At 36.6% G+C, this 23,703-nt stretch overlaps 1 protein-coding gene and 3 non-coding genes across 5 annotated transcripts in view; 1 reads left to right on the plus strand and 3 right to left on the minus strand.

Moving 5' to 3' along the window:
- The window catches only part of LOC128876298 (sestrin-1), a 254,459-nt gene that overhangs the window by 89,869 nt on the left and 140,887 nt on the right, over positions 1 to 23,703 (minus strand). The gene's annotated exons all lie outside the window — the stretch shown is intronic.
- Trnak-uuu (transfer RNA lysine (anticodon UUU)) lies at positions 12,766 to 12,838 on the minus strand. Its single transcript has one exon. It is a non-coding gene; the product is annotated as a tRNA-Lys (tRNA).
- On the minus strand, positions 12,928 to 13,000 carry Trnak-uuu (transfer RNA lysine (anticodon UUU)). The gene has a single exon. It is a non-coding gene; the product is annotated as a tRNA-Lys (tRNA).
- On the plus strand, positions 22,739 to 22,811 carry Trnak-cuu (transfer RNA lysine (anticodon CUU)). Its single transcript has one exon. It is a non-coding gene; the product is annotated as a tRNA-Lys (tRNA).

Genomic DNA, 23,703 nt, shown 5'->3' on the forward strand with positions numbered 1-23,703 from the left:
ACACACACACACACACACACACACACACACACACACACACACACACACACACACACACACGAAGCATGTTTTTTCACAAATTGAATGGCTTCGCAGCCCTATACACAGAGGTCGCTATAGTAGATTTCACGTGGGAGGTATTTTGACCAACAGCAATACTTCCCCTATGTCCTATTCGACAAAACGGCTGCAACTTGGGAACAAGGTCTAACAAGGCACGTGTTCGTACAAACTTTTTCCATTGTTTTTGTGTCTCCAATCCACCGCTGAAGTAGACCTCCACGTGTTACGATACACCCTGTGTGTTTAGCCAGAAGCCAGAAGAACGGGCCAGTAGTCGTGGGGAACGTAAACAGGAAGGAAATTAGAACGCGACGTATACACAGCCAGGCCATTACAAACAATGAACGGTCTGTTCGAGTACACCTCGCCCCCCTCCGTATTTCCCTTCACAGCCAACTAATGCTTCTTGCGACCGTGCCTACTTCTAGCAGGGCGACCAAATTTAGAATCGAGCAGTGTCTTGTCATTCCAACTCGACCTTTGCTCTCTCTGTCCCTCTGGATTCTTTCTCGATCTTCCCGCCTTCTCAGGCTCATTTTTCTCGCCTTTCTCCCCTTTAACGTCGATCCGCTAGAATCGATCGATCTATATCCGGCTACTCCAGTCATTGTGGAATCGAGCTTCTATGGAGTCACGAGTGCGATACTGTTACTAACAATTTTCTTGGTTGTAATATGTCAAAATATGATACTTGCCGACGAAGAGAAATATGCAAAGTGTTTTACACAAATTGTTCTCAGTGTTTGGTCTAGGGAGGGTAGAGATGCTCTCCGTAGTTTGGTCACATTTATGTTTGTATTATGTTTGCTTCTATGGAGTCACGAGTGCAATACTGTTACTGCCTATTTTTTTGGTTGTAATATGTCAAAATATTGGTGATGAAGAGAAATATGCAAAATGATTTACACAAATTGTTGTCAATGTTTGGTCTCTGGAGGGTAGAGATGCTCTCTGTAGTTTGGTCACATTTATGTTTGTTTCTCGAAAACGAACTATGTGGAGTCCAAATTTCGAACAATTTTACTAATATTGTATTTTTAATCTTTATTTATAAATTTCTATTCGTAACATTTTTAATTTGCACAGTTTGTACCTGGGGCATTTTAAGGAGATGAAATGATGCTCTTCCTCTAGCCTTGTACGATAAAATTGAATTAATAGGGCTGAAATATATTATAAATACTTTTAATTTATTATTTAAAATTCAGCCCAATACTGGTGCCTGAGATCCTCTAGTCCTGTTTCACCCCGGAGAGTTTTTGACAAGAAGATGCGTCAGCGACTGTTCGCGAGGGAAATATTTCGGCCGTTACTGGGCGCGTCTGGCGCCATTGTGCCCATGGTTCCTTTGGGGAATATGAATTTTCCATCGGCCCCGATGCCATCGAATTAAATCTCGCATCCGGTATCGACGCTGGGCTCGTTTCGCGAACAGGAGGATTTAATATCGAACGTCACGGATGTGAGACAGTGTCATTTAATAAAAAATTGGCAGAAGTCGCGTTCCCGTTGAATTTTTAATATCTAACATTCTACTCCCAGAATTCGTGACAGTTACTTAATAAAAGAAGGGTACTCGTTCCTGGCGAATTTTCATTTTGAAATGTTAGGTTGTGGTTTACGAGTTCTTCGATAAAAAAATATTGGCACCAAGATTGAGATTATAATTGAGAGCTTTTGGTTTCATATTCGAAATTATCTTTAGCGTACAAACGAAAAGATTATTCTCGGCCTGACCTTTCAATTTGTATTCTAAAGCTGGTTTGAGGCAAGACTCGAGAAACGATCAATTGATATAGTGATCATCCATGTATTACATTTCGATTAGAATATACACAAGCACATTTTGAAATTTAAATTGATTGAAATTTAAACATTGCTCCTGAATTGTACTAAACCACCTGTCCACGATTAGACTAAAAATTAAAAATAATGTCTCCTACAAATAAAACCTATCCACAATAACTTGCCAGCTGTATCCACAAATAAACAATGGTTCAAAGACACAAAGAAAAACGATTACTCCTGGAAATTTATGAATCTATTCTTTATTCTTAATTCTTTACCGCAAATAAATATTTACACAACTTTGTCCATCGCAGGAAGAGGCATTCCTCGGAAGAAACGAGGGGTTGGCCGCAATTTGTGCGCAAGTTGACCCGCCACGGGTCATAACTTCGGGCCCAGAGGAGCGCAGGTGTCGCCGGAAGTCGTTTTACGAGCGAGCGGAAACGTAAATCGGAGCGCGGCCTTCGTGACGGATTCGAGGGAGCTGAATACACAGGAAGGTCCCCGGCTCGAAACGGTACCTGCACGCCTCGATAAACTTTAAACATTCCTGACTGGGCTGGTTTGACTAGAGAACCGGGGACAATCGCGCGTGAAACGTCACCATTGTTTCCAGTTCGAATCGCTGATTGTGCGACGAAACGAATGCAACGACACGGTTCGCGATTTTCTGACCTTAGTCACTCGCAATGTAGATTTTATAAAAGAAAGCGCGCGATCGAGCTTTCTTTGAGTGAACCGATGTTGCAACGGTATAAAATCAAAGTCATCCTGACTCTTGATATAAACTTTAATAGTATCTTTAACGATTATTTTCTCTGGTTTTAAATTAAAAAGGTCTGCCAGGGTAGTATAATTAGCACGACAATAAAGAACCGTGAGAAATTTTATGAAAGCATTTGAGATCGTTTCTGAGATCTATGTTCCCAGATATAGATTCCCAAATATAGTCTGCCGCCCCATAAAAGGACTGTCTAAGTAAAAACTTGTTCTTCCACTGAAAGATAAAGAATAAGTACCTCGTCAGGCGAAGAATCAGTTTTAGCTATTCACTCCAAACGGAATTATTTCTATCCTTAAAAAAGTATGTCATAATTCTTGTATAGCCTTTGACTCGAATTATTTTCGACAAGTATTTATATCATCAAAGTGTTTGAATATTCAAGTATAGACAAATTCAATAAACCAATCCTACTGTACACCAACAAGAACACGTGTCTGCATATATTTACGTACTAATCGTTTAAATAATTTTAGTGTAGGAAGAAAGAAAGTTCAATGTCAAAGTCAAAAACGCGCCTCGCATATCAAAGTAGAATATATTTGCGCACCAAGTAGCACAGATTCAAAACACATTCGAGGTCAAATTCGTAGCACATTTGTACTATGTATCAGAGTATAGTTAATCGATTGTTAGTTTTGCGAAGTGTATATATATATGTATAAAGTCAATGTCAGATAACGTATTTATCAGCAGGTCTGTATCAATCGAGTCTAAAGTAGCGGCATTAATCGCCTCCTGCACTTTATCGCGATATTGTAGGGAGTACAGTGTATCCATGCATAATTTGTAAAATTGTTTGCGTCAACGTTTGTTTCACAAAGCTACACTTACACTTTTGCTTAAAATAGAATTACTATGATTCCATTTGGATTTAGACATTTTATGTTTGCCAACATTTGATCCTGTTTTCGTGATATCTTTAAACAAATGAGAATTTTCCGATACAAGCTATTGCTTAATAACGGAAGGCTGGTATTACTTATCTATAAAATTACATCAACGTTAAAACAATTAAATGATTGATCTCCAGAAAAAGCATGGTCAACATTGTAAAAGATTGGAAAGAAAAGGAATCATTTTCATTTACGAAATAACTGAATAACATCCTGTTTTGCACATCTATCTGATATCTATCAGACGATGACTTATCAGCCATCGCGAACTGAGAACAATAACACCTATCAGAGTACTATCTGACTGATCGCAAAACGTGTCCAAGATTTTGTGAAAAAGCCTGAATTTACTGTGCAGGGAAACCTCTTTATCGAAACGTAATTGTTCATTCGAAGCTGCGGCAATCAAGACTTCTTCATTTTTATCAAATAGTATATGGACACTGCATATGCCCCTAAAATTTAGCGTCCACTTTGTATGTACTACAATATATCTTTGTCTTTAGTATTAAATGTGATTAAAGAAGAAGTCGAAGATATTTTATTCCATTAATTACCAGTGTCCTATTTAAAATGCATCGTGGAATTTGAATTTAAAGGTAAGAAATGAACTCTAGAATTTTATAAAATTTGGAAAAACATGAACCATCTCTTTCGCGAACAAAAAAAAATTCTATCTGCGCCTCTGAATAGAAATTAAATTAAAAAATGAACAAATGGTCAATGCCTAATTAATATGCACCAACATCTCCCAACAAAATCTGAATAATGCCTTCATCTAACGGCCAAAAACTAGCTAGTAGCTTGGAGACTTCAGTTACAAACTCAATCGCATGAAGTGCACTCGTCGTCAATGTGAGCCAGGCCTTAAAGTACGGAGGCAAATCTACCCAAGCTCTTCGATAGATTCAATAGTCGGTAGTGTCTTCTCGGAAGCACTAGGATGCATTTAAATGCTCCCAGTCAAATAAGCAGTGCGTGTTCGTTGAATACCGATCGTCGACCGATATGATTTCTGCATTCGAACGTTACGATCGCCCCCGCAAACTGCGCTCAGTGATGTCTACGGGCTATGCGACAATTCTTGACAAAACTATGCAGACATAGTTTTGTCAAGAATCGTCGTCTGAATTATTCAGACCATTTGGTTAACGCTTAAGTCGTTGAGACGTTCATTTATCGGACGAGCATCCGCCACGCAGTGAGAAAACGCGTTAATGAATTTATGAATAGGCTTTGTGCCAAGTTTTTCATCGCGATTTCTGTAAATCTACTAAAACGTTGAATTTTAGATTTTATATGCCCAAAGGTCGTAGGAAATTAATTTTAAGAGACTGTGTGAAGATTAATAGTATTTTTGTAATTATTGATCGTCGATTGTGTTGTTCATTTGGAGATGGAGGAGGCAATCCATCTATTTACAATAATATTTTATACGTTGACAGCATGAAGTAAATGTGGGTTCTCTTGCAATCTTTCTAAACAACCCATCGATCATTCAAAACCTTGTAGCCTGCTGACCCTGCTGTCTAGCTAATATTTTTGCAAATTGAATCACCCAGAAAAGATTTTATCTGGATTGGCCAAGAATAATAGACGTGCGTTTATTTTGAAAGTGGTCTAAGTCCATTTATACTTGAATTGAGATATTTAAGGGTTTGTGTTTCAATGTAATTAAAATTATACGGACAGGATATCAATGAGTCATACTGTTTAAGTGTATCTAAAGGAGTCAAATTTACAGTTCCTATTAAAATAACGGCAGTTATTAAATGAATAATATGCGTTTTCGAATAATATGTGTCTTCTTACCAAGAATCGATTTAACCCACTTTCAAAATCAACACCTGGATTCGTCATAAAATTTGAACGTACCGAGTATTCAACCGAAGCAACTATCTAAAAAGTAAGATTACGTGTTTAAATACTAATTAATTATAGTTACTACCATCACAGGCTTCGGATATTTGAAAATCCACAATTTCTGACGTTATCAATAATGAATTGGACTTAGACCGCTTCCAAAGTAAATTTTGCGACTATCAGAATAAGTGCGAAAATTGGTATGTTCAAAATTATCGTATGCTGTAAATGTTCTCAACCGTAAAATGTTTCTCATGACAATTAACTTCAAGTAATACGCGTTACTACAACTAGTAACAAATAACTGACAAATGAACTTGGGCCACTTTCAAAATAAACGCCTCATGTTGTAGGAAGAACAACGTATCTTACAAACACACGTATCTGAATTCCCATGAGTTTCTGTCGCTAAATACTTGTAAATTACAATTGGCAGCTGCAATAAAGTGTCTGCAAATCCGATTAACAGTTCAACGCGATTACATTGTACTATTCCTCAATTGCACGTTACTTCCTCGTTCTTTGTAAGACCAGCGACAATCGGCGACCAGCGTCTCCGATCGTGGTTACTTGGCGAAACGGAGACGGCGAATGCGACAAGAAAAGCGAATGGTTGCATCTGCTGTTCGCGGAGTGCGAGCAGGCACGGGTGAAACGACTGAAAACCGGAAAAAAAGCGAGTTCGTCACGTTGCACTGCCGTGAGAGGAATGCACAAGTGGCTGCCAGTGACTAATCAATAATCTCGTCAGCCAAGAAGCAGAGAGAATAATGACAGAGAGGGAGGGAGTCGTCGGCTCTGATTGATCGTAATCGTGCCGTTCCAAGGATAATGTCCCCGGGCGTTTTGCGGGTCTTTGCCAAGGACACGATCCAGCTATTCGTTCCAACGCGTTGCATCATAATTGAGACTAGGCAACGATCGCCTAAGCTCGTCGCAGTTTCCACGAAATTTCCGTAAAAAAATATGGAAAACCACTCGCGCTTCGAGCACCTTTTCCACGTTAGAAATTTTTGCGCTGGGTCAATTTTCATCCGTACTATCGTTTAAATAAATATTTTACGAACGATCGTTTATGCGATACACGTATCTAACTTGGCTCGGTCTATTTGAACAGATAATTTATTCTTGTAGGAAATGTTATATTCGGTAATACTACTGGAATCATTTTTGATTTTATTCGACATTTTCATCAATGTTTCCTGAAATAATTTGTGAAAGATATTCTGCATAGATACTTGGTTAAATATCAATACCATACAGCATTAGCTGGGTGTGTTGATACAGTCATTAACACACAATTGATACACAGAGTACAATCGCATAATTTGAAATTCTGAAACAACGTTTCAAATTATGCAAATTGCAGCGTAATTTAAAGTTCTTACGCGATGGGTAGGAATAGGATATATTAGTTGGAATTATTACTTATGCAGTATCGTGAAAATGAGGAAACTTGAGGTATCGAAGAATGTCAAGAAGAGCGTACAGGGTGTCCAGCCTAAGTGATACAGAGCTCTAACTCCAAAACTATCGGCTGAATGCAAAATTACAAATATGGGAATTGCATGGTAAATTTGGGGCTCATGTTTCAGCGTGAGGGGATTTTTGTTAACTTTGTTATTTAATGATAAGAATATTGGGATTCTTCCCATTTACCTTCCTTGGGCCTAGAATCCAAAGCGAGACCCTTCGTATCGATTTCAAGAACCGCATGGTGTTTACTGCATCAAAATGGGACTGCTCGGGGCCGAACCGAGTTTTCTCCTTGAAAATGAGCAAACTTTGAAGCATTATAGCTTGAAAACTAATAAAAATCGGGTAAATACATTAAAGCTTAATGCATTCGTCTTGAAAAGTACTATCGCATAGTATAAACAAAAATATATAGTTCCATTTGAAAAACGAAACTTGACCATCATATCTCGTTAAATAACAAAGTTAACAAAAATTCCTTCTCGCTGAAACATGAGCCCCATTTTACCATGCAATTTCCATATTTGAAATGTTGCATTCGGTCGATAGTTTTGGAGTTAGAGCTCTGTATTACTTAGGCTGGGACACCTTGTATGTCTCTCAGGTACCCACCCCACCGCTGCCAGCTCATTCATATTTCTTTTGCTCGTAGTTTTGCCCGAGTAGCCCCGACCACCGGTGGAATATGATCCTCACCGATTGATACGCTTCTATCGAGTGTTTTCTTTTTCTCGGACCTCTTTCTCCTTTCACTATCTGTCCTTTTCTACGTTCGACGCTCGACTCGAGTCAAGTGTAAACATATAAAAACCTCAAGTGCAATGTTTTAGGTCTCCGATTTTGCATGCCTCCTTCAGTCGTTACTGTATTTTCTAATGTTTTGCCAACAAACTTCGAGTGTAGAGAAGGACAGCGAATGAAGAAGAGGACGGAGCGACATGCGAAAATGGCGACCAACATCCGGGATTATTTCGATGAGACAATATGTAGTTAATATGTTGCGAATTACGTCGTGTTTGGTATCATTTTAATCAGAAAAGTGTCAGGAATATGATGGTAACAGTTATAAAAAAAGTTTGATCGTTGTATTAGCATTGTCTCGTCGAGATATCCGATCCCGGATTATGTTGCTGTCCATTTATCGTAGAGAAACTTGTGCAGTTAAGGAGACTGTTGAATTACATCCAATATGAGGAGAAGAGAATATTGAAGACTATTGGATAAGAGAGAAGATTGAATGAGTTTCGAGGATGCATGCAGAGTTTCCGGGATCATGTGAGCGTTGTAACTTGAGTACTTATCTACGGATATGCATTTCAACAGGGAGATAGTGACAAGACTCGAAGGTCTCAGCGGGGACAGCAGGAACCACAGAGAAAAATCGTCCGTGGAAGTGTAAGCATCGCAGAGAGAAAGTGAACATCGTATCGAAAAAGCGTCGTTATCATTTCCAAACTAAATCCTGCACCAGACGATATTAAGGTCTCCGTTATTAAGGTAAAACTTTTTTTACAAAGAGTGTAGTTTATGAGAACATTTTAGTATAGGGACCTTTTTGACAGTGTTGGGTTACTGAACGACGTTTACTGTTCAGTCAAAACAGATGGCAATGTGTAAAACCGACTACAGTTAATATAACAGTTCAATTTACTAACAGAAATAAAATAAATAAATATATGTAATAAAATGTATAAGATAGAGAACTTGCAAATAGTATATAAACGATATCAATTTTCGAAACACGACTCACAATGATTGTCAAATGCGAAATGTTTTGTTTTGAAAAACATAACTTTAGTCGTTCCATGGATGCCAGATTATAGGAGTTCTACTGAATGAATATAAAATGAGCTCACACTCATCCCCTTCAATAGTAACACGCCTACGATTCTAGCTTATCTCAATTTCTTTTATTCTCAAACTCTGGATACCGACTCTGCAAATACCTATTACGAAACGTTCAAAATCTGTCTGTTTGTGACAGTGATGGGCAAACTCCTAGTCTTCGAATAAATCTGAAGTTTGCCGATATGTTTGTCTCATTTCCTCTCCTGAAAATTGTTCAAAGAAGGAAACGAAACAAACATATCGGCAAACTTCAGATTTATTCGAAGTCTAGGGTTTTGTCCATCTCTGGTTTGTGATATTCCGATCCAAATGAAATTTATTTATAATCTCCTTCATGCCAATAAAAGGTATAAGCTCCTTACTTCGCAGAAACGTTACACGCAAAGCGAGTCATTCATTGCGTTTTCCCAGTAAAATGAAAACAAACCGCGACTTAATTTGACGCGACGCCACGTGGTGCCACGTGGTGCAGTTTGTATCGAGAGGAACGTGTTCACAGAAATGAGATTTAAAAGGGGCGAACGGATTAGGCACATCTTCGCCTAGGCACATGTGCGCTCGGGGCTTTCTTTCGTAGCGAGCGACGAAGCGGGGCCGAGAGATGCTTCGAAAACGTGGGACCGCGTCCACCCGTGCACGGTGTTTCGATACAAAGACAAAAGAATTTACGAGCCAACGACGTCGTTAAAAAGAAAGAGAGAAGTAGGAAAAGAAGAGAGAGAAACGAAAAAATAACCGCGGTGGGACAATAAACTGGGACGTGTCTACGACCACGCCGGGGGTGTGATTACGAGATTCGTCGGAAGGAAAAATAAACGGGTTCCGTGAAACCGAACAGTCAGCTTCAAATTCGTTATTTATTCACAGACTAGTGCTCGATAATAGTCACTTGCAGCTTCTCTGCCTTTTATTCTTTCCAGTGGATTTTTCCATGCCTAATTAGGTACTATTTGCAGTAATGTTTTTGACAAAACTAAGAAGAGTAAAATATATTAAATAGTAAACAGGGTATCTTAATCTCTTGACGGACAAATTTTTAATTTATTTATCTTTTGCTTTAATCATGCATACGCAACCAAAGCAATCGTTATTTGTATATCGATGTTGACATACAAATATACCGTCTCGCTTTAATATTTCATCTTTTTTAATTCAATATCCCTCAAGAGGTAATTTTAAATAATTATGTAAAATTTTATTCTATCCATTTCGTTTTGCAATTCGCACGTGGAATCAAATCAATCCTCGCCATAATCGCGTGAACACGCAAACGTGAACGGAACCACGCGCAAAATCGAGCAGATTACACGCGAAAGTGAAACAATTGCGTCACGTTTTACTTTCGTTGATAATGCGACAAGAACACGAACGCTACGGAAAACAGAATTAATTCCTTCTGCGCGATAAAGGCTAGACGTCAATGCGATTCATTGCTACATGATTCATTAATATATTGTTGCCCAAATCAGAAAATTCCATACGAAATTCATTGTGTGGAAATTCTTTGTACCATGTTTTTTTTCTTCGCTTATCTTCGTCGTGAAAAGATGCTCGAAGTACATATTCCAAACACAATACTAAAATGTTATTTTATGCATCATATGATCGAAATTCTGTAATGATTATTACCTTTAACACAATTTTCAAATGCTTAGTAATTAACTTTCGCATTATAACAAAATAATCTTCATATTTTAAAAAGCTATCCTATACTTTGCATTTACTCATTGCATTTACTATTTAATATTATATTTTTATTTTCAAAACATTAGTATTCTACAATATTTATTTTATCTATGAGAATTGTTTTCTGATTAATATTCATATAAAATGTTATAAACCATAGGAGCATACTATGCTGACTCGGTAATAGATAACAAAGTATCCATTCAAGCACAGCAAACATTAATAAAATAAAAGATTGCAAGTTTATGTAATTTCTCTTATTATTTTTCTATCATGGGCTTCGTTATTCAAACGATTCCTACTTCTAGAGGTCTACAATTTGCATATACACGGGCATACGAGACTGTAGACTGAAATATTCTGTACGTGGCGACTCGCGACAGAAATATGAAGCACACGTGTGCGTTTAATTTACATATATGGAGAACCTATTCACGTGCCGTGCTTTATATTCACGCGTTGAGCAGCCCACACGAAGAAAGTGTCGCGTTTCCTATTATTCGTCTCCAAAAAACCTATCCACCCTCGCTCGAGTTCAGACAAACGTGATTCATCGTGATCCTAAACAATTGTAACAAGTAAACAGGCTCGTAATTTCGATTGCGAATCTAATCATATCTAAACGGAAGACTGTTACATTGATAAAATTTAGAAAACAGAATTTCGAATACTATTTTAAATAGCAGATGCTACATAGGTTAAATAGAATAGAAAACAAAACTTCGACAGATGAAATATTTCTATTTTGATAACACATACGAAATGGAATATTTAATATTGTGTTTGAAATATGTAGGTACTTCAAATAATTTTTGGGGATCACGAATAATTTCTAAAGGAAAGGGTACCTGTTTAAATTTCATATGTTGAATTTAAGTTTGAAATTTGCATTTGTGGAACAATTTGTATGTAAAACAAGAAGTTTTACGGTTAAAACTTTCTCCATTTGACACTTTTCACGGACATTGACACGTCGACTTCTTTTTGGTGATGTTTACGGTCGGTTCTGACACGAGAATGATAAGTAAATTAGTAAATTTATACGTATATGTTTCATGGTTGAAAATATTGAAGTTCTACAAAGGCAGTCTGAAGCTTTCAGGCTTGTTTGCAATATAATAAAATTAAAATTACGACACACGAAGCATTGAAGTTAATAAACAATTGAACGAAATTTTATGGATTTGCATAAAAGACAAGATGCATTTGTAAAGCTAACCAACAAATGTTCATACGTTAATTAATATGTATAACGTCAAAAATATTTCTAAATGTCTTAAATGTATCCAGATCTCCTTGACTTGTTCAAGTTGATTTATATAGTCCGTTGCTACCGCGGAAGCCATTCGACCAAGTCGTATGGTGACGTAATTTTTATTGGCAATGATGAATTGCAATGACGATTGCGCGCGCAAAAAAAAAAGGACGAATCGAGGCTCGACTGGCGTTCATTCGCAACAGCATTAATGTCAAACATCGCTGACGTTCGAACGTGTGATCGTGAAAATGTTTCATTCCAAAGAATATCTTTCTTATTACGGAAAGTGGTCGGTGATTTGCGAACGAGCCGCGGTCTGGTAAATAATTACCTTAACTCCCTATCGAACGGCCAAACAATTTTTATTTGCCACCGCTCGTCGCGGAATTACCTTAACCTTTGTTATCGTTTTATCGCTTGATAAATTTAAAATAACGTAAACATTCCTCGATACTTTACCACTCTAACAAGGACCAAGTTGTTTTATTGGTATTTGTTTTCGCTGTATTCAGATGCAGTTGAGAATTCTTTTTCAATCATTATTAGGGACAAGTACTTTGTAATTAATAATTATAGATTCTTTCGCTGTTTTAAGGTGCCACGCGAGTTTAAAAAAATGTCTATTCTTTACCAATTGGAGCAATGGTGTACATTTCATGTATTCATACGTACATGTGTGCATATATATAAGTCAATAAGCATATGTATAATTATAGTATATATATTTATACTAGTATATATTTAGAAATACTGTTTCCGTTCAATTTAAATATATTTCACAATTTAACATTTTTTCAGGAAAGTATCTGCTGTGTGCTACGGCGCGTCCGTCATACTGGGAATTTGTTGGTTAACCGACTGGAAAGTAGTGTGCAAACACATACCATTTTATGGAAGCAAGTACAAGAGAGGGACTCCACGAAAATACTCCATCGAGTAGGGTTACGTAACGATCCGATCGATATCTTCATCTTCTCCATTAGTTTACGCTAATAATATCATTAAACTATGTAAAATTTATTTCGCAAAATACGATAAAATCTTGCACTGTATTCTGAGTAGAAAGAAAATTATTTTATATTTATATCCGAAAAGAAAAAAAAAACCGCCCGAACAGGGACTCGAACCCTGGACCCTCAGATTAAAAGTCTGATGCTCTACCGACTGAGCTATCCGGGCAGTGAATGTACAAGCCCTTGTGGATCGTTTTACCGCACCTCGATTTGAATTTACTTGATATAGAAGAAGAGTTCGAGACAAAAAAGAAACGCCCGAACAGGGACTCGAACCCTGGACCCTCAGATTAAAAGTCTGATGCTCTACCGACTGAGCTATCCGGGCAGTGAAGTTCTGTGCCCATTTGGTGTATTATGCGAAACATTAATCTATTATTTTATAAACATTATTTTCTTCTTAAATATAATATCTCCAAATTTTGCTAGTAATTACTTTTACTTACTTTTAAACAATTTATCAAAATGAAGTATAAAAATGTATAATTACATTGTTGAAAAGCTCTTTTTGGTCTGATAAAAAAAATCTTATTTTTATGATTATTCTTATTGTATTCTAAACATTAATATACATTGATGTACATTGAAAAAATGATCAAATATGAAGATACTGAATTATATCTGAGTCTATCAAACGTAATTGGCTTGTATAAGGATTGAGCGACTCGAAAACAATGCAAATCGTGTATTTTCTTGGGTGCATCGCTACACACTGAGCCTCGTTGCAACTGTACAGAATACCAGTCAATGTCATACCGGATAATTATAAACCACGAGATAATTTTGCATTAATTTATTGGAAAATAAGAATCAAGGCCGTCGATGCGCGTATCAACGATGAAGGACTCGGTGGTTCGCGATTTTTGTTGTGTTGTTTCGAGCCTCGATTGTAATAAAATATTAATACACGCCATGATTTTTATCTTTTCGTACTGATAAGAAAAACAGAGTTTAAATCATGACAGCTGTGCTCAACAAACGTGTTTTCCCAGCAAACAAGATGATTCTACGAAAATTTGGCAATTCGTGTCGAAGGGTCTACACTTTTTAGTGATCCAATATCGCGTTTGACATCTAATTAACAATATATATTATTTAAGGAGATTTCATTCTCTGATTAGCGAAGAATTTGATTTACACCAAAATTATTTGTCTCAACCCGTGAAAGTAATATTTTTCCTGCCAAATATGATACTTGATTCATGATAACATTATTTTCCCCGTGTAGTATAGTGTACTCAACAGATGAGAAAGTCACTTTTCTTTTTTAATCAATTATTCTCGAGTACGCAATAAAATAGAAATTGCATAGTGAAAAATCCCTCAACTGAAAATATCTATGGAAACTTGAAATAGCCTAGTAATATTTCTTCGCGCCCTTCCTTATTTCACTTACCACTCAAGGTAATTAGAACGAAACGACTGAGAACGAGCTCGCGTGAGAGTTATTTACGGAACACACAGGCGAAAATGAAAAATCCAATCGGGGAAAAAACGCGACAAACGGATCGCAGCCTTGACACGAAGCGCCTTCGTTGTTGTTGGACTAGCCATCGCACAAGTCACGGATTATCGTCGACTAATTAAATAATCTGCAGTTTGATTTCAGCCCGAAGACGTCACGGTGCCCGTTCACGATTAAATAGCCGCAATTTTTCCGTAATGATTCATTTATCTTAACGTGTGGACACTATTTTCTGTACGTAGAGAATAATTACAATGGAGAGTTACCAGATGATACCGGGTTTGTGAATGGAAAGTTAATAAATATCGTGCGGTACACAGAAATTGTTTACAACAGTTGGCCGGAAACCTCCGAATGGTAAATGAAGCTTGTTATTGAAATAAATTTTTTCGTCAGTTCTCCTTCACTGTTATTAAATTTGTATAAATTTCATTCCGGGTATTTCGTTATGAATAATTGTGTTTTTAATGTTGCTAAACTCGTCCTCATTCTCTATTTTTCTATTGTTATTTTGAAATTATTATATTTGACGAATCTTTTATATGTGTCAGTTTCGTCAATTCAACGATGAGATTTGTTGAAAATAGTATTTTTCTAAAACGATTTTCATTGAATTTGTCTTCTAAAACCATTTGACGCCTCGAACTTTGATTTTATCACGTATTAATTTAATAAATTTGCAACGTCTAGGCAAGGACAATAATGTTTGTTTTAAAACAAATTGAGTTTATCTCTTCTACTACTAATAAACTAGTTTACCTCGGAAATATCTCATAACGAGAATGTTTGTGTGAAAGACGGACCAAACCAACGAAATTTATGTGTTTACTTTCGTCATATTATGACGTACCCGATAATGTTTAAAAATGTACACGTATAAAATATAGTAAACATCATTTGACTTTGCCAGAACAGACGATAGACACGAAAGAAACAGCTATGAATAAACACCTAAAATTTACAAGATAACAGTCGATGATAATTGACTGGCAAAACAATTCAACAGGAAAAAAACATTTCCCCCAAATTTTCCAGCCATTGATACCGATCTGCAACATTGTGCAATTTATTTTCTGATGAAAAGTGCATCTCACATCATAATTTCTTTATATTTTGTTGTATCGAGTCTAATAACTTGCCGACTTCTATGAATAATATTTGAGACAGTAAAAGTGTAGAGATAAGTGTAGAATTTTATAAATTATTCGAAACTTGTTAACGTAGAGTAAACATTAATTATCTACGACATGTCGATAATATTTTCAAGCGAACCCACTCTACGTACTCTTAATTGACAATCAATTTTAAACAAATCTTATACCTTCCACGTTTTTCACGTTATCGTCTCGTCATATTTATACCAATATGAATCATATATAAGACCCATACACGTGTAGATAAGATTAGAAACCTGACCAGCAAATTGTCTATATTACTGTCTTTTTATATTCGTAGTCTTCTGAATTATACACTAGATCTAGACGTTTGTAGATAGAATGTTGAGCGTGACCGATAGTTAGCACAGATTTTCCCATCCAGCAAGAAACACGTTTAAGTAGTTTATTTTTCACTTTTCTTTTTAGAAACATAGGATACTTATCGCAATGGAAATACCAAAGACATGTGAGCTGTGTTTTAAGTGCGGCAAGATAAAGTGCACGGTATAATTTTGTATAATAAAATGACTGCCATAGGTCGAGACGTGGCTCTAATCGTTCCAGTGATTCGTTCAACCAAGGAAAATTTGCGGAACGGCCCACTGTGACACTCGATCTACAAACGTTCATCTCTTTTAAAGAACGGTTACATCGTTTGTTTTCTCCTTATTATCACTGCGAAGACAGTGCGGAGTTTCTTTTAGTCCTCCTTCAATTGCTCATTTCTTTATCTGAAAATACTTCCTCGTCGTTGCATAATTGTGTTGAGCAGTTGTTTCTTAAGAATGATTATGTACAAGGAAACGAACATTACAAAATATTTATATTACCATTTCAGAGAAATAATATTATGTAGCAAATCGATGAACTACGAACAAGTTTAACATCACTGAATATTGAATTCAGTAAAAAAAAAAATCATAAATAGTGTCCGATTTTGTTATCGTAACACGATGCTCCTTAATCTCAAAAGAGGAAATAATAAACACCTCATGTTCGAGGCAAAATGAATTCTAGAATTACTGAACACTCTACGTGAGGAACCAAAATTCTGCGGTGGATTAACCCTTCGCACTCGAGAGGTGACTCTCGGTCACCACTAGGTTTTACGCAGTAAATCTACAATACCTGATGTTTCTTTAGGTTTCATTTCTTTGGAACTCGAAGTGTCGATAAAATGATTGTCAGTGCTGTAAAGGGCAGTAAAAGGTACAGTAAAATCTGAAATTAGTTTGCAATCACGAATCCGGCTAAATCTTCCAAGTCAATCTAAGCTTAGCATTCGAGTTACTGGTAGATACAAGAGAAAAAGACCTCGAGTGCAAAGGGTTAATTAAAAAACTTGGCGTATGATGAAAGGTCGTTGGACTATTTTTGTAGACTGCTTTATAGAATAAAGGTCGTTCGACTCCTTTTCATTTCTCTCTTTTTCTTTTCGTTTCGTTAAAAACGTGAAACCTGTCGCTTCACTGCACATCCTGCGAACGATTCTTTCATACTCGAGGCACCTGCGTGTAATTTCATTGGAGTCGAAGGCGACGGAATCATTGTGGAGGAAGCATTACGATACACGTGATTCAGGGTCGTCGTCCAGCGAACGCGGGGGTCTTTCCCCAAGCAAAGATTCTTGGCGACGAGCCATTAACTTCCCGATGTGTCAAGTTCTCAATATTAGAAGTTACGTGCTTCCACTCGCCCCCTGTTGAGAGGTGACTTCCCTTCACGAAGCTCGAGTCTTCATACGCGCTTCGAACGAAGTGCGAACGCTGACGCGAACGTATCACGACTATTAACATCTTCTACTTCCCTGTCTTAAACACGTCGCGCAAACGAACCTCTCCAGGAACGCATAAACTTGAAATGTAATTGATACCTGGATATATCTCTAAATATCCACAATTCTGAAAGGCTTTAATTTATTTCCTCGTCGAAGGTTCGCCTACCAAACAAACAGAAGTAAATTTATTCGATAGATAAATCCTTGACTAGCGAATAAATTAAATCAACCAATAGAACAATTTAAATTTGTATTAATAATCATATAAGTTAAATGTATTATAACGAAGCAAAATGTATTACTACATTTGAATACGTTTAATATATAGAAGTAAAATATTCTAACATATTTATGTCACAAAAATCAATTGACTTATTTACGAAAACTCGTTTATAATCAATTTCAATAGATGCAGGATGAGACAGCTAAACTGTTACAGAGCGATAATGCTTAAATTATCGTGGATACAAAAAAATTTTACAGGAACAAGTTGCAAGGTTCGAGGAGGCCTATCTTGTATCACTATTACTTCTTTCTTTTGGTCCAGATGTTGAAGCTGTATCAGAAGCACCGACATTTTTTTTTTTTAAATAGAACCATGGGATTTTATTTACACATTATGAAAGCTGACGTTGACACGAATCCGTCGCCCTATAATACATGGCCATTCAAGGTTAAATCTATCCATGCATAACTTTGAATGACCATGTATAAGGTCGATGGATTCGTCTCAACGTCAGCTTTCATAATGCGTAAATAAAATCCCATGGTTCCATTTAAAGAAAATAGCGGTGGCCTTGATACAGCCTTTTTATCTGGACGAAAAAAAAAAACATTAGTCATATAAGAGAGGCCCCCTCGAACCTTTTAACTTTTTCCACTAGGCATTATCGCTCTGTAACAGTTTAGCTGCCTCACCCTGTATATGTCGCAAGGGAGATGATAAAAATGGAGATTTGATCAAATCCCTAAGGTAGATGATCAATTCACGGAAGATGTTAAATAACAACTCGTACAGCTCTATGTTTCGCTTGTAACCACTCCCCTTTAAAAGTAGACATAAAGCTAACCCAATCAGGCGAATATTACACAACTCGATGCTAGATTTAACACACATACGTCAGATTAATATAATTATTTATTTATTTTATTACCTCGCGAGATATTATCCCAGAATCTTGTATCTCTTAATCTAGTCATATTTCTAATCTACCTTAGAGATTTGATCAAATCTCCATTTTTATCATCTCCCTTACGACATATACATACATATGTATCATTAAACTGTTGGCTCTACAAAGATCTCTGCTGCATCGTGGGATGTTGCCATAAACTTTGTTGATATTCGCAATTGTGCAGAGAAACAGGAGTTTTCTTCAAAAATTATTGATGGATATGTTGCAAAGTCCACGACTATCTGAGTTATCGACTATTACGCCTCGTCTTTCTCGATTGGACGCTGTCGTCTTTTGTATCCGCGATTAAGCGCCTCGAGATATGGTTGTACGGATTCTGTTCCTGGTGTTTATACCTAGACGGACCGTTATTGCAATTTTCTTCACTTTTTCATTCAACCTAATAGCTCTATTACTATCCAAGCTTGTAGAATCACCTACAATGGATGATGCTTCTACGAACGATCGTTTACAACTTTAGTGTACCTCATGTTCGACATATCTACGTTAGAATCTAATTGCTATAAGCTCAGAGATTGTACAATAAAATAAAAACACTAAAATAGGTGCTTTCTTATCCCTGTAGCGTGGGATTCATAGATAACTGCTGATTCCTCCTCAGCATTCGAGTATGAAACAACAAATCGATTCTTTGAATTTGATTTAACGCTAGAATTATCGTGGACAATGCATAGTTGTTAACCACGCAACCGTACCTTTACAATTAGAAGAGGAAGAAGAAGATCAATCTATCGAAATAACTAACATTCTATTATATTATTAAAATTCCTATTTGCTGCTCTAACAATGGTTACCACAAGAATTGCAAAAGCATTATTAATAATTGAGTAATTTTAGAAAGAAATCGATATACACGAGTCAAATTGACTTGCTTCTAGTCTCAAATGTAGAAAAATATCCCTTTTCAAGTTGGTTCTCGAATGATATTTCCTTATTATCGAATAAAGTAACAATCCAACATTCGTTCGCGTTGGTAGTTGCACACTGCCAAGCAGATTAGTGGCGCGTGCAACGATTCTATATTGTCGTGATTACATCGTTGCTGCATACGCTATTACGTCAGTCCTGCGTTTCATCAAAGAGCAAAACTTGTTCCCCGTATACGTTATCTGGCGATTCTCATCTTTGATCGTGTCCGTAAATAACGATGTTCTGGCCGGAACAGGAACCTCCGTTCCAATGATGCATTGCGAACGGTTCAACTGCTGAAGAAATGGAAATCACGCCTCTGGATGCAGATCAGATTCAGTGATTGGAATTTTTCGGAAAAATTATTTTTCCATTCACGGAGAATTCGTAACGAAAAGAGTGTTATGGATTTCGAGCATTAATCAGTGATAATCATAGTTTTTTGGGAACATTCCTAGCCATTACATTTTTAATAAACGAGCAAAAAAATGATAATTTAGATTTACTTGATGCGACCTTAACAGAAATTTCAAAAGTATCAATTGATTCAATAGCAAACCAAAATATATTTTGGAGGACTGATTCTGTTCGTACATATATGTATGTACTTACTTACATAGAATAATTGTAAATGAAAGTTGATGTTAGTCACTTGTTTCTATTCATGAATTGACATTTAACCGTACCTTTTTCTAAAAAGTTTACAGCAAGTTTTAAACAAATAAACGAAATTCTGCAAACAACGACATAGGAATTAGTAATGTACCTAACAAGACGAATCTGACGACATATAACACGTCAAAATCGGTGAACGGGCCGTTTGCTAGGAATATGCTAACTTGACTGTAAACAGAGATGGGCAAAACTTTAGACTTCGAATAAATCTGAAGTCTAGGATTTTGCCCATCACCGACTATAACACCTAATGTACTAGTCTTTCATTTGTTCCTTCTTTACATTCATTTAATTCTTGCTTTACGTTACTTTGCATTTGTTTATATACCTCCCTATTAACGATGTCAATAGTTTGTTGGGGCCCGCTGGCCCTTAGCTCGAGTACCTCGGGATTGCCAAATCCGTACTGTAGCTACAATTAATCGTAGCTACAGCCCCTGAGGTCAATCAGCGATAAGAAAGGTATGTACCAAAGTAAATGACTCTCGTCACACCTGCCTCTGTTCATCTTATCGATATTCGTCACAAGAATTGCAAGGCTAATCTACTTGAGATATTTACCCAAAAATAATATGAAATCTCCAAAACAAACTGTATTTTGATTGAAACAAGATATACGACTCCCAATTTATGCTCATTTATTTACAATGCGATTATCTAAAATAAATGATTCCCAATAAATACCTTTATTATTATATGTTAGATACGAATTGTCAAATGAAGAGCATCTAAAGTGTAAAATCTAGAGCTTCAGAATTACGAATAAAGACATCTGTACCAAACTGCTCAACTCCATGCAAATATCTTAATTTAACAAAAATGTTAAGAACTGTTGAAACTGTTAAAGATGTTAAGAAAATATTAAAACAGGATTCACGATACAGAGTTAAGAAGTTTGGCTTCTGAGAATCCCACGTCACTCAATGATCAAAAACGTCCATAGGTCTGCTCGAGTTTAGGAAAATTTACGCTGTTAATGGCGATCAAGTGCAACTAATCGTGGACTGCAAAAAGGATTGCCAGGAATGAGGAAAAATCTACGTGACCGCGTCACTCTTTCCTTTCCGCGATCGACGATACGTGGATCTCGACACGTTCGCGCGACGAATGACGGCTACTATGACATCAATCGGTCGACGATGACTTTATGACGACGAGTAAGAACGGATCGTGGCTGACGTTTCTCGATCAAGGTCTCTCGTTCGATCGTTCTTAGTCATATCGAATGGTACGGTTACTTATGTAGAATCAACCACAAATAATCGCCCGGTCTACCGGTGGGTTACGTAAACGAGCGTTTTGGAACGTTCGCGAAGAATAACAAATGCACAAAGTTATATCGACAGATTTGAATTTGGTTTCGACCCTTTGCACTCCCCTAGAGATAACTGTACTGCTTGGACACTAAGAGACATCCTATCATAAACGATAAAATAAGTGTAATATTTCCATCAAATTATTATATGCATGAAGATTGTAAGTCTGAGAAAAGTCGTACAATCCAACGAATTGGCAAGATTCTCTCACGATCACTGTGATTAAGTCATTGCATAAGTTTTGATACGTTTTAAACAGATGTTACAAGGTGACGATAATGACAAATATAAGTATATAATATACGTTGCCGAAAATGTAACAACCGTGATAATATAACTCAGAAATGTATTTATATGCAATTGAGTTCTGCACTATAATAGCAAAAAATTGAATGTTATATCATTTCTTAGACAGCATAGGCAAAAATTGTAATTGCTTGGTCTTTCTTAAAGAAATAACCAATCTCTGATTGAAAGGGGTACAGGAGCGTACAGTTTCATGTGTGCGTCGAAAAGCTCGACGATTAACCCAGAAAACCCGATGATCGTGCATCGACCCGTGCATGGACTCTCGCGAAAGACAGAGAAAGAGCAAAGAACCGCTATGAGAAGGAAGGAGAGGCAGCCTGTTTCTAAGAATCTTAGCGTACTAGGCAAGCATCCCTTGGAAACTCGCCAGCATCGTCGTATCACAAATATAGGCGGTTAATGCTGGCTTCACAACGAATCTGTTCGGTCTAATGCGAAACATTGGTCTTCCTGCAAAAAGAAAACAAAATTCCTTGGCAATAAATCCACTCGTCAGTGCTGATGACATCGGAGATGTCAGTTTCACGATTGTCACATGTCAAATTTAAGCTCAATTACGTTTTGCGATGAATCTATGGAGACGTCAGTTTCGAAATTCTTTAATGTCAAATTAAAGTTCAATTAAATTTTGCGATGAATCTATGGAGACGTCAATTATGAAATTCTTTAATGTCAGATTTGAATTCAATTTTGTTTTGCACTGAATCTATGGAGACGTAATTTTGAAATTCTTTAATGTCAGATTTGAATTCAATTACGTTTTGCGATGAATTTATGGAGACGTAAATTTTGAAATTCTTTAATGTCAGATTTGAATTCAATTTTGTTTTGCACTGAATCTATGGAGACGTCAATTTTGAAATTCTCTAATGTCAGATTTTAATTCAATTACGTTTTGCGATGAATCTATAAAGATGTCAATTTCTAAATTCTTTAACGAGCGAGTGTTAAAAAAAATATATTTCAATTGATATTAAGTCTAATTCATTAACTGTTTCGCAAAGAATTGATCTTCTTCCAGTGTTTCAGATCGAAATTTCATATTTTAGGATATGATATATCCTAATTTATTTCATAAATAGGATATTTTTCCTTTCTAAAATTATGAAGACCAACAGGACAGGAAAAGATATACCTTGTAAATACATGTCTTATAACTAAAATACACATTTCATGCATTTATAAAGCATACTGTTATTATTAAAGTTTGCAGAAAGTTCGCAGAAAATTTGTTTGCGAATATTTCCTCCACTTGCAAGGTTGCCCGGCTAGCTCAGTCGGTAGAGCATGAGACTCTTAATCTCAGGGTCGTGGGTTCGAGCCCCACGTTGGGCGATAACAATTTTTTTTTTCTCTCGCGAATTCCACGATTACGCAGCTACAATCTGTGGGCGTCAATATTTAAACGTTTCCCTACCATCTCGCTGTTATATCACACCAGGGATGGGCAAAATTGTGCTCGAATAATAGATAACGAAACAGATCAACATAAGGCGACTTACTTACAACGTCAATCGAATAATTGTGAAATATTTAATTAAGAAAGTTTTGCACGCTCAATTGTAATCACATGTATGTAAATATTCTGTTTAGTCAAACAACAAAATCCTAAAGCCTTTATAATTCAAATTTTTACTTTTATTTGATCAGTAATGGATAAATATATCATCTATTTATCATTCATAGTGTTTATCTGGATAAGAATATCATCTATCTCTGTATCATACCACGGGAAAGTATGGTTTGATAAAAAGGGATGAACAGAATTTTATTTAAATAACAGATTACGAATAGAAACTCAGCAGATACATAATTTTATTTATTCGTGACGTTTATTCGATCGAATATTAACACAGACGAGTCGTTGCACGTTCTCAACATGTCATATGTTATATAAATCCTGAACGAACAACGTATGAACTGTTACCTTTTATTCGCTGTCTGAATTTCTTTTTATCTAGATAAGCACTTTTCCCACCGCTGACGCTGACTGATACAGGACTTTTTGCACGTGCGAGCCACACCGTCGGTATTTTTCTCGCGTTTCAAAGTACGCTATCCTCGAGGCGCGTAAATAATCAAGATCTTTGGCACGTAATCTTATCAGAATCAACAGACGGGAAGGCGGCGGAGCAACGCACGATACAAATCTTCCCAGCGGAGGAAAAACAAGAGCGATCTGACGCATCGTCGACGAGAATCACAAAAAAGAAACAAGAAAAAGAAA

The sequence above is a fragment of the Hylaeus volcanicus genome, chromosome 5 (assembly GCF_026283585.1).
Source record: "Hylaeus volcanicus isolate JK05 chromosome 5, UHH_iyHylVolc1.0_haploid, whole genome shotgun sequence".
NCBI lineage: Eukaryota > Metazoa > Arthropoda > Insecta > Hymenoptera > Colletidae > Hylaeus > Hylaeus volcanicus.